Source organism: Strigops habroptila, chromosome 3 (genome assembly GCF_004027225.2).
Source record: "Strigops habroptila isolate Jane chromosome 3, bStrHab1.2.pri, whole genome shotgun sequence".
NCBI lineage: Eukaryota > Metazoa > Chordata > Aves > Psittaciformes > Psittacidae > Strigops > Strigops habroptila.
The window spans coordinates 21,043,239-21,056,311 of NC_044279.2; positions in this window are offsets into that span (position 1 = coordinate 21,043,239).

Here is a 13,073-nt window from a genome sequence, read left to right on the forward strand (position 1 = left end):
AGAATTCCGATTAAAATTGATGTCAGCAAGACTTCCACTGAATGACAGAACAACTCCTCAAGGGACTTCCTGATGTCAGCTGAAGACAGGGCCTAGACACAAAGTAGTAAATTCACTCATGTGAGCAATGCCATTGCAATTCGGGCATTTTCCTAGACAGTGCTGAGCATTCTATGCTGGAGAATCATAGAATAGTTTGGGTTGGAAAGTTCCAAGCCCCAATGATATAATTTAAGCTGGTGAGTAACCTCACAGGCCTCACAGGCTTTCTGAACGTGCTTAGAGAAGCAAAGGGGAACTGCAGACCTATTTATTTCAAGAGTTTCAACTTTTTTTTTTCCCCCACATCTCCTTTGTGTGCAGCAGGTTAGGGATGTATGCAGAAAGCCTGGCCATGTGTGAGGAAGATGCTGACTCAGTGTCCTGAGTGTCAGAATGTAAATGTAGACAACCAGTGTACGTTAAAAGCATGAACAAGCCCTCAGCTTTGGTGCAGTCAGACCTGTGGGGCTGTCGGTTTACTTATTTTAAAGGTTGGGAACTGCAGAACTGGTTAAGAACATGAGAAATTAAAACATCCCAGCTTGCAGTTAAAGATTATCCCAAACACTAACTTTTTAAAAATACCAGTGTACTGTTTGCATTCTGGAAAGTCAAGTCCTTCAATGCCTTGGGTGACATGGTTTAGTGTGAGGTGTCCCTGCCCATGGCAGGGGGGTTGGAACTAGATGATCTTAAGGTCCTTTCCAACCCAAACCATTCTATCATTCTATGATTCCTCACTGAGTAGTTTTGCTGCTTTGAAAGAACTGCTTTATGCAGTGCGGAGACAGGCTCCGTGCTCCCCACGGACTGCAAAGGAAGGAATCCTGTTACAAGCTCAGGAGGTAATATAATAAAATGACAATCAGCGAGTGCATAGTCTTCACGTCAGTGTGTATTTGCATGCATTAGGGCTGACAACCTTTAAATTGCTATCTCCCATCAGGCACTCATCAGATCTCTCTCTCCCCGTTTAACAGAATATTACAGATTTACTGTGAGTTTCTGAACAGCTGCCTGCATACGCTGTGGTAGGTGTGTGTGGTGCAATAAGCCATTAACACCTGAGTGGCTCCATTAGCACTGATGGGATGAGATGGGAACCTCAGCAATTCTTCTACCTCACCGAGAGCGGCTGCACTGGCGGTGCCGTGCAGGCACACACTTCCCCCTCCCTCACAAAGGAAGAAATTACTCCCTGCCCTCTGCAGTGCCTCAGACTGGTCACATCTATTGCCTTTAAAGAAACTGTGTAGCCTGATTTAACTCATGCCATGTATTTTAGACTTCGGTGGAGTTACTCCTGCTTCCCATTGTGCAATGCAGAGCAAGGTTTACACAGGCGCCTTGTTTCTTTCTTCAGGTAATAGCTGGGGTTTTGCAAGTTTAATCATGATAACTGTTAAAGATTGTTGCCACTATGACATTCCTTTAATAGTTTTTTCCACTTGTATTTCTTTTACTAATCAAAAATGTGTATTTACCTTAGTTCTAGTAAGAAAATACACTGTGATCTAATAGTTGTGATAGGATGAGAGGTAATAGTTTTAAACTACTCCTTAGTAGGAGATTCAGGCTGGATGCGAGGAAAAAATTTTTACAGTGAGGGTGGTGAAGCACTGGAACAGGTTTCCCAGAGGGGTTGTGGATGCGCCATCCCTCGAGACATTCAAGGCCAGGCTGAATGGGGCTCTGGGCAACCTGATCTAGCTGAAGACGTTCCTGCTCATTGCGTGGGGTTGGACTAGATGACATCTGAAGGTCCCTTCTAATCCAAACTATTCTATGATTCTATTGCAAAGACTAGTTTTCCTTTTGTGGCTTTAGGATCATGATGAGCAACTACAGCCCACAGATACTAAGCTGAATACCTGGAGGGCAGCGTCGCATTTTCTGCTGATATTACCTGTCTTGCTTGACTTGACTGGTTTTTGCTTGACTTTTTCTTCTAATGTGAAAATGTCATTATATACTAATTTAATTCTGCTCCAGCAAAAGCTTTACCGAATAACCTAAGCTGATAAGCTTTTTCCACTAAATATCTGTGCCATTGTTCGTGTCATAGATAGAGCAGCTTGTGAATCAGCATGAAAGGTACTTGTGTGCTGTAATTTTCTGTATCAAAGTTAATGAATACGTATTTAATATCTTATAAATGCCTTCCAAAAGTCTGTTACACCAAGAAATTATTTCAGTTTATCAACCTAATCTGTAATTTTGTCCAAATGTATTTGATATCATTTGCTTCAGATGTGGTTTTTGGGGTTCCTGGTGTAACGCCTGGTCTTCTTCTTTGGCTTCTCAGCAAAATGTATCAGTTGTAAGAAGCTACAGAGACTTTACAGCACTGTGCAGAGCTGCAAAGCCTTTGGTTCCTGCCAGCAGGAAATACTACGAGACCTGGCGTCAGCAGGGTTAGGAAGCAGCCACATCCGTCCCACAACTGTCCTACGGGGGCAGCATCTGCCCTGATCCTGTTGATTAGCACTAGGTATGGTACCATACACAGCATCTTCTCTACAATTCCTTCTCAGAGCAGACTACATGGCCTGTAGTTCCCCATGTCACGGCACTCACCCATTTTAATTATGGGTAAAATGATAGGAGGTTTTCAGACTAAAATGTAGTTCTTCAGGGTTCAAGCAGTTATTTAAGTTCAAAATTATTCAGATTATTTTTTAATTAGCTCCTTAAATTGTCTGCAGATTAACTGGTTCCCTCAGTTGGTGGGTGTTTTTTCACATGACTATTTTTTAACAAGCTCTAGTAGATAACAGTGATACATAAATTATCTCCCCCTTACTGCACTATATTAATTTTATCTTCCTGATACTGTCCAAATAAAATGCTAATTTAGCATAACTCCATTCTGTGCATCATGACTGACAGCTTTACCCTCCCTGTCCACTATCTGATCTGTTCAGCTGCTGGGGTTTCATCTCTTCCAAGTTTATATCGTGAACTTCGCCACTTGTCTTTATCCCACAAACAAAGGAGTTTGACCATTAACTTTAGCTTACAGCTTTAGGCATACTCAAACTTTAGCAGTAGGGCTTTATGCCAAAATCAGTATTATTTCATAATACAAATTCAGCATTGTGGGAAATCACTCAACCACTGATATTCTCTGTTCCGAGGTAAGTGGCTCAGTATAGCCCAGTCAGTGTTGGAGACCTCCACACAATGACACCTACAGTGCAGCAGCGCCCAGCGAGAGCTCGGCTGGGCTAGAGCCCACTGGTGTGAAACAACATACAGATGCCGAACATTGCAAACACGTGTGCAGTGGCTTAACCTTACTAATGTATTTCCACTTTTTTAGCATAGTTGACTGTGTAGGACAATACAATAAGAGTGTCAGGGTTTACAGAACCACGGACACAAACCAGCAGCATATGCAGGTTTGCCAAAACTAACAGCGCAGGAGTTGAAAAGGTTTTGCCCAAGGCCCTGTCAGTTACATCTGTAGAATTACAAGAAAAACCTGTTGCGTCGATAGATGAGAATCCAGGTTTTCCATAGATGTGTTGCATGTAATCTGACCCTAATAGCTCTTGGGGGTGACATGGCTTACAAAGCAAAATGTTTGCAGCCAGGACTGGAAGGACATGATTTGCAGCACCGATACTGCATTGACATCACAGTAGCTCTGAAGGGTGTATTTTCTTTCCAGCTTTGGGCATCTTTCCAGATGTACTGGAGATGTGAAATGCTGCCAATGTAACATAAGGCTATAGAGCAGGTTTAGCTTGGAAGGGACCTCTGGAGATCATCTAGTCCACCTCCCTGCTCTGAGCCCCTCAGAGCAGGGTCAGGTTGCTTGGAGCCATGTACAGTTGGGTTTTTCACAGCTCCAAGGTCAGAGAGTCCACAGCTTCCCTGGGCAACCTCTTCCAGTGCTCGACCACCATTACCATGATTGTTTTTCTTGCACCTAATTAGAATTGCTATTGTTTACACTTGTGTCCTTTCTTTCTCATAAGAAGGTGAAGAGAAAAATGTTTCTTCCATAAACTTCTGAAATAAGAGAAATATAATAAAGCCAAATAAAGAATTTAAATTTGTCTCAACTCTCTAAAGGAAACAGAAAACCCTAACTATGTATCTGGGAGGATGTGTTTGCAATTTTGTCCTTTATTGGAGGACTGATAATTACTATCTCTAGAACAAGACAGAATTAGAATGACTTCAAACTTTTATCAGCTTAGTTTGCCTTGTGATAATTTTAGGTATCAGGTTTGCTTGCACACCACTTTAACGTTAAGTCAACAGAACTACTGAGACGATGTAAATTACATAAAGTGTATTTATTACTAGGGTTTTGCACTGTAGTTTTACTTAGTTTGAAGGTACAAGAGGCTAGGATACTCCAGGTGGATAGCCCTAAAATCTAGATAACACAGATGTAGACAGCAAAAAAGACAGTCACACTAACAACCCTGCATGGAATGAGTTCTGGTTCCTCCTCAGCCCAGGCAGGTTTCTTGCCTTTGTCCCACACGATGCCTGAGCTACCAAGCCCTGTGAAGAGCTGGGACAGGGCTACTGGATGGGCTCAAAGGGCTTCACTTTCAGTTTGTTGCTTACTTCTAAGCATTGGGCAGTTTGGTTGCAGCCATGGTTCAGACCCAGCTGCTGGATATCCTGAGGAAAAGACTACTGGACACGTGCAGATCAGATCTGACTGGGGACACTGTGAGTTTGCAGGGGCAAACACTGCTGCAGCAGCCAGCAAACCCGACTCACTCAGGACATGCAGGACTGGGCAGGTGGTAGGCACAGTGTGCATGTTGTGAAGTTGTGAGGAGTCTCCTCTGTGCCACATTTCAAGCACTTCTGCCAGGTTGCTCACAGGAACATGGCAGTCCTACCACAGAGTGCAGCGCAGATTCTGCCTACTCTTGCTGGACTTGAGCTGGTTCTGACAGGGGCAAAACCAAGTTTTACTGTGCTGCATAAGGTAATATCTGTGGCACCAATACTGATCATTCCTGTTGAGAATTGGCTCTACTTCTCACATATATTTGAATTGCCGAGGTGAGTATCAATTGCCGAGGTGAGTATCGAATTGCCGAGGTGAGTATCTCCAGAGAGGACGCCTTTAACACCGGAGCGGGGGGAAGCACAGCGTCCAGGAGCCTCAGTTCGGAGCGGCAAGAGCGACCGAGGAAGCCTCAAGTCCTCGACAGGACTTGCCCAGGAGCCGGCAGCTCAGCTGACGCGAGCAGCTGACTCACAGGGGGCGGCGCCAGGAGTGACGGCACCAGCCCTCAGCGGGGAAAAACCCACCCCAGGGAGCGCGGCGAACAGGGCGTGGCACGTCAGTCAGGGCGTGGCGCGGCAGTTTGCGCAGGCAGGGCGAGCGGGCAGCGAGCGGGATGGTGAGCACTCGCCTCAGGAGCAGGGCCCGCTCTGGGAGCTCTGCCCCGGCGGTGGCCAGCGTAGGCACCCAGACAGAGCTGATGAGAGGGGAGGCTGCGGCGGAGACCTCGGAGTGTAGAGAGTGCCTCGACTGGTCTCTTAAGGCGAGGGTGCGCAATGGACAGGGCTGCACTCGGTGCGCCCTGGTGGAGGTCCTCCTGCAGCAGGTGGCTGAGCTGCGGGAGGCTGTTGGAGAGCTAAAAGATGCCAGGGAAGCTGAGAGGAAGCTGGGCTGCTTGCTCCAGGCCCAAACTGTGCAGGGGCTGCAAACGTCCAGCATTGCTCACATAGGAAAGAAGGAGGGCAGCAACCCAGGAAGCTGGGAATTAGTCACGAGGAAAACGAACAAGAAAAGGATGAAGAGGACAATTATCGACAAGGGGCTTCCTCCTAAATCTGATGTCCCCACCCAGAACCGCTTCGCAGTTCTGCAGGGGGCTAATGAGAAAGCACCCACCACACCTAGTGAGCATCCTGCTGGTGCACCAGTAAAGAGGATCACTACTGGTGCCTCCAGGAAAAAGCGGAGGGTCGTAGTAGTAGGGGACTCTACTTTGAAAGGCACAGAGGCACCCATCTGCTGGCCTGATCCAGTCTCGAGGGAGGTGTGTTTCCTGCCAGGGGCTCGGATCAGGGATGTTGCTGAGAGGCTGCCTGCTCTAGTAAGTCCTGCTGACTATTACCCCCTTCTAGTGGTCCATGTGGGTGCTAGAGATATAAATAGGAGTAGCCTGGAGAACATTAAGAAGGACTACAGAGCCCTGGGAGAGGTGGTTAGGGGCTCTGGAGCTCAGATAGTTTTTTCATTGATTCTCCAGGACAAAGGGGAGGACCTTAAAAAAGCTAGGCGTGTTTGGCAGGTTAATAAATGGTTAGAATGGTGGTGCCATAGTCAGGGGTTTGGCTATTTAGAACATGGGGCTGCATTTGGGAGGCCAGATCTACTGGAGGCTGGTGGAGCTGGCCTGACAAAGAAGGGGAAGAGCTGTTTTGGTAGGAGGCTTGCCAGGCTGGTCAAGAAAGCTTTAAACTAGATGTGTTGGGGGAGGGGAGTGTTGATCCATCCCAACACACCTGGTCAGTTGCCAGCACCTGTAATAACTGCTTGGAGCCATGTAGAGATGTTCCAGCTGCCCCAGCCATTGAGTCGGCTGCATTTGGAGCTCGGCTAAGGTGCCTCTATACAAACGCCCGTAGTATGGGGAACAAGCAAGAGGAATTAGAGATGTGTGCAGGGCTATGGGAATATGATGTCATTGGTATCACAAAAACCTGGCGGGATGGCTCCTATGACTGGAGTGTCGGAATGGAAGGTTACAGGCTGTTTAGAAAAGACAGGCCAGGCAGACGGGGAGGGGGCGTTGCTATCTATGTCAGTGATAGGGTAGAGAGTATGGAACTCTGTCTGGGGACGGGTGATGAGGTAACAGAGTGTTTGTGGGTCAGGATCAAAGGGAAAACAGCAATGGGGGACATTACGGTGGGGATCTGTTACAGGCCGCCTGATCAAGAGGACTCTGTGGATGAAGCGCTTTACAGACAGATAGGAGCAGCCTCACGCTCGCAGGCCCTGGTCCTCATGGGGGACTTCAACCATCCTGACATCTGTTGGAGGGACGGTACGGCCCGGCACAAGCAATCCAGGAGGTTCGTCGATTGTGTGGAAGACAACTTCCTCTTTCAAGCAGTAGAGGAGCCGACGAGGAGAGGTGCCATGCTGGACCTCGTGCTCACCAACAGGGAGGGACTGGTTGGAAATGTGACGCTCCAGAGCAGCCTTGGCTCTAGTGATCACGAGATGCTTGAGTTTGAGATCCTCAGGACAGTGAGAAGAGCGTGCAGCAAGCTCGCTGCCCTGGACTTCAAGAAAGCAGACTTTGGCCTCTTCAGGAACCTCCTTAGTAAGGTTCCACGGGATATAGACCTAGAGGGCAGGGGGGCCCAAGAATGCTGGCTGATATTCAAGGATCACCTGCTACGTGCTCAAGAGTGTTGCATCCTGACTAGAAGAAAGTGCAGCAGGAGGGCCAGGAGACCTCCATGGATGGACAAGGAGCTGCTGAGGAAACTTAGAGAGAAAAAAGAAGCTTATAGAAGGTGGAAGCGAGGACAGGCGGCCTGGGAAGAATACAGGAGCATTGCCCGAGAAGCTAGGGACCGGGTTAGTAAAGCTAAGGCCCAGCTAGAATTAAGTTTGGCGAGGGATGTAAAAGATAACAGGAAAGGATTCTATAGATACGTAGCAAGTAAAAGACAGACTAGGGACAATGTGGGCCCTCTCCGGAAGCTGTCAGGAGAACTGGCTACCGTGGATTTGGAGAAGGCTGAGGTTCTTAATGACTTCTTTGCCTCAGTCTTCCCACACCACCCAAGTCTTGGAAAGCAAATGCAGGGACTGTGAGAATGAAGACCTTAGGCCCACTGTAGGAGAGGATCAGGTTCGAGACCATCTTAAGAACCTGAACGTGCACAAGTCCATGGGACCTGATGAAATCCATCCACGGGTCCTGAAGGAGCTGGCGAATGAAGTTGCTAAACCACTGTCCATCATATTTGAAAAATCCTGGCAGTCAGGTGAAGTTCCCGATGACTGGAAGAAGGGTAATATAACCCCCATTTTCAAGAAGGGGAAGGTGGGAGACCCAGGGAACTACAGACCAGTCAGCCTCACCTCTGTGCCTGGCAAAATCTTGGAACAGTTTCTCCTGGAAAACATGCTAAGGCACATGAAAAACAACGAGGTGGCTGGTGAGAGCCAACATGGCTTCACTAAGGGGAAATCCTGCCTGACCAATTTCGTGGCCTTCTATGATGGAGCCACAGAACTCATGGACAGGGGCAGAGCAGTTGACGTCATCTACCTGGACTTGTGCAAAGCGTTCGACACTGTCCCGCATGACATTCTTGTCTTTAAATTGGAGATACATCAATTCGATAGATGGACCACTCAGTGGATAAAAAACTGGCTCGATGGCTGCACGCAAAGAGTTGTGGTAAATGGCTCGATGTCCAGTTGGAAACCTGTAACGAGTGGTGTCCCTCAGGGATCGGTGTTGGGACCGGTCCTGTTCAACATCTTTGTCGGCAACATGGACAGTGGGATTGAGTGCGCCCTCAGCAAGTTTGCCGACGACACCAATCTGTGTGGTTCAGTTGATATGCTGGAGGGAAGGGATGCCATCCAGAGGGACCTTGACACGCTTGTGAGGTGGGACAATGCCAACCTTATGAAGTTTAACCAAGCCAAGTGTAAGGTCCTACACCTGGGTCAAGGCAATCCCAGGCACTGCTACAGGTTGGGCAGAGAAGAGATTCAGAGCAGCCCTGCAGAGAAGGACTTGGAGGTGTTGGTTGATGAGAAGCTTAACATGAGCTGGCAGTGTGCGCTTGCAGCCCAGAAAGCCAACCGTATCCTGGGCTGCATCAAAAGAATCGTGACCAGCAGGTCGAAGGAGGTGATCCTGCCCCTCTACTCTGCTCTTGTGAGACCTCACTTGGAGTACTGCGTACAGTTCTGGTGTCCTCAACATAAAAAGGACATGGAGCTGTTGGAGCGAGTCCAGAGGAGGGCCACGAGGATGATAAGAGGGCTGGAGCACCTCCCGTATGAAGACAGGCTGAGAGAGTTGGGGCTGCTCAGCCTGGAGAAGAGAAGGCTGCGTGGAGACCTCATAGCAGCCTTCCAGTATCTGAAGGGGGTCTACAAGGATGCTGGGGAGGGACTCTTCCTTAGGGACTGTAGTAGTAGGACAAAGGGTAACGGGTTCAAACTTAAACAGGGGAAGTTTAGATTAGATATAAGGAAGAAGTTCTTTACAGTGAGGGTGGTGAAGCACTGGAATGGGTTGCCCAGGGAGGTTGTGGATGCTCCATCCCTGGCGGTGTTCAAGGCCAGGTTGGACAGAGCCTTGGACCACATGCTTTAGGGCAAGGTGTCCCTGCCCATGGCAGGGGGGTTGGAACTAGATGATCTTAAGCTCCTTTCCAACCCTTACAATTCTATGATTCTATGATATTTGGATTCTGTATTTTTTGAGAAATGCTGCAAGAATTTTTCCCTTCTCAGCTCATTACTTCAGTCACTTCTAAATCTCTGAGCCGAAACTAAGCCAAAATACTCATATATAGGCTATAGTCAAAGCTCATTCAAAGGGGAAAAGATGATTACATGTGAGTTCTTGAATAGTAAACCCAGATGATTTTCTAATTTAATTCATACTCTTTGTTGCTATATTATTATTAAAAATGGCTTTCTTATTAACTAGGCAAAGCACTGGTTCTGTTTGGAGTTTTCATCCAATTGTGTTCATCCAGAAATAAATGTTTTGGCATCCATGAGAAGATATGCCCACACCTAGCAATAAATGTGGGAAATCTCCGTTTTTGCACGCCCATTTGCAAACGTTAGGCAGGAAACTCCACCAAAGATGGTATTCTGGTTCTGCATTACCTTTCCTATGGTATTTCCTTCTAACAATGGAGAATGTCACCAACTGAAATCTTCTGGACACTCAGTCCTTCCAGTATGGTTCAATTTACACTGGAATATCTCTTGAGGGGATAGGCAGATGCCCAAATGTGTACACAGCAGCATCTGCCAAAGGCTGTGCCAAAGGCTGCCTGACCCCCCTAACAAAATGTGCCAAAAATATTTATCCTTATGAGGCAGGTACGTACTAGAAAGTATGCACACATCTGCACATGTGGATGCCATATTGAGACAATCAACTCCCTTTGCTCCCATGCATGCTGTCTGGCCTAACAGGCTTGATTTGAATCAACAGTTATTGGTGTTCATGCTGTGCCTAACAGTCTTATGGCAGCTGGCAGGGGCAAATCCACCCTCTCCATGGGAATGCAGAGCTCTTTCCAGGAGGGCACTCCCCTGTAGTGCATTGTGAGACTTTGCTTTTTCTTAGCAGGCTCAAGGGCAGAAGCTGTGTTAGTTTGCCAAGGCATATGGCTTTGCAGGGCCTGCACACTGTTTGGTTCTGTGTTTACTGGCAGTTGTGGTTTGGGACACTAGATCACAGAGACAGCTCATCATTATGTAAAGGCATGGAGTATGGAGACTGAATGCAGAGCGTATGATAAATCTGACAAACAAGATGAATGCTGCATTCTCATCCATCAACACTTAAGGAACAGCAGAAAAAGACACAGCATGGTAGATGGGACTGTACTGCCTTGCTGACATGGGATGACCGGTGATGGCTCCACAATGTCTGGAGGATGTCATGGCTCTAAGGGAGGTACTACCATGGCTTCCAGGGCCATGGTACATGACTGAAGAAATCCATTCACATATTGAAGCAAGCTCTCAGCAATTTTACTTTGCAGTTGAATACATTTAGAAGATTTAGGGTAGGATTGGCCCGTGCATGTGGAACACAAAAGCAAAATGGCATTGGCATGAAAATCACTTGGATGTCAAGACTGCAAAAGCATGTACATACAGCCATGACTTGTTTGTGTCAGTCTGTAACTGGAAAACTAGAGGTGAATCTTGTTTTATGGAGCAGAGCCTACATACTGATGGATCCCTTAACTGAACAGTGTGTCCTCATAAGAGCTATGGACTTAGAGTTAAAGCAGGCCATGGAAATTAGGGATGCCATATGTGCTCAAATACATGCCACGCCTGACAATTCTAATGAATAATTACTCACTGTGCAAATGCATGTGTTGTTTTGTGGATTGTGAACTGTTGTTAGACATGTTGTACTGAGATCTTACAGATTTTAAAGTGCTTTTTTTTTGCCCCCTTTTTTTTTTTTTTGAGCACTCCTGGGATAAGGGCACTGTTAATCTTTATGGAGTATTTTGTGCCTAATTAATTGTAAGGACTTAGGTACCTGAGGGCTTTTATTTTCCTTTACAGAATAAAATATCAATTAAAATGTAAATCTCTGAGATTGGTGGCTTGGGGACATGGGGATCCCTATAACTGAACTGTGTAGATTACTCACTGTTTTCAAATACATTAATAATAATATGTTGGAACAGCTGCTCCTTCTCATTTCCTTACAATTAAATGGGCAATACCAAGTGTTAAAAACAATGACCTGTATTATTTTTGCCAGTGTATGCAACAGGGTTAAAATAGTTGTGTAGTGAGAACAGCTGATTGATAGTAACAGTTAATGGTCTGCATCAAAAGACTGCAACCTGCACGAACAGAAACTGATGAAAAATGCAGGAGTTTCACTTACCTCCTTGCCTCTCCTCGTTTCTTTTCCCTTTCACATCTTTACTTGGACATGTGATGCAGGGCTGGCTAGAGACCACCTGGATAAGAACTGTTTCTCCCCTTCATTTGCTTGAGCTGTCCATCTCCCTGGAATCATCTTCACTCTGTGGTAGCAAAAATAGAAAGGCCACAGTAACTCCCTGTTAAGCATCTGCAAAGGAATCTTTGCAGTGAAGGGCACATGCATCTCTCCAGAATAAGAAACAGAGGTCTGACCAATGCTGCAGGGACTAGGGAGCTGCGTACTCATAACCCTGTACAGAACCACAGACCCACAAGCAAACATGCCGGAAGTTGCTGAGGTTGTTTGTGAACCAGCACTGCTGTCCTTCACCCTGACTCTCTCCTTATTCCACAAACCTGTGCCAAGTTCTCTGCTCTGTTCCTCCTGCACTTCTCTATCTCCTGGAACACAGCCTCTCTCTTCTGCCCCTGCGGCAGTATCTTCCATAGCTCTCTTCCCGAACTCCCTCTAGGGTAGCAGCAGTATGCTCAGCCTGCTGGCTGCACAGCTTACCTTGCAGACCTTGGAGTTCAGCGCAGAACCCAGCTAGAGTTCCTTAACAAACATGCAAGAGAAGGAATCCCTTTTCTGTATGTCAAGATGGAGGGTTAAAACCTTCCTCTTAACATACCATTTATTTGAAGGCTGATGCACAGAAATAACAAGACTAAGCATAACCGAATGCTCTGAGCAACTGTAAAATTACAACATTAGCCTTTCCCTTTATTTTTCATTAAAGAAAATTCTGACATCCTGCAGCAAAGGAGACAACGTGATACCACCGGGGTTAGAGCACTTCCCTGGGAAGTGAGAAATCTGAGCTCTAGGCCCTCTTCAGCCCTCAAGAATTTGAATTTACTTCTCAGTAAAATGCCAACTCATGCTACAAAAGCAGCTACAGCAGTGGTGCTCTCCATCGGTCCTGCTGAAGTAGAGCCAATGTGCAGCAGAGAGTGCAAGACTAATGGGAGCAGGAAGAAGGGACAAGCAACAGGCAACCCATGTGTAGCACAGCAAGATAAGGGCTCTCAGCAGTTTATGAGTCCTGGAAAGTTCTGTTCCTTGCTCCAAATGATATGTATGTGTTTTAGCTTGTGATGCTCAAATAAGCAGGACTAGCAGCAGAAATCAGGGCTCTCACCCCTTCGCTTGGGGTTTAATGACAAAAACACCATCATCATCTCATCTGTACTTCCTTGTGCATTTGCATCACGAGTTTACTTCAACTTTAAATGCTACTTGCAACTCTGAACTGAATTATGATGGCCTTCCATGTGATATTTAAGACCACGGCTTGGCAGGATGAAGCCTTTACTTTGCAAGCTTCAGAGTGGAGTTTGAAAGAATGTTGCTGAT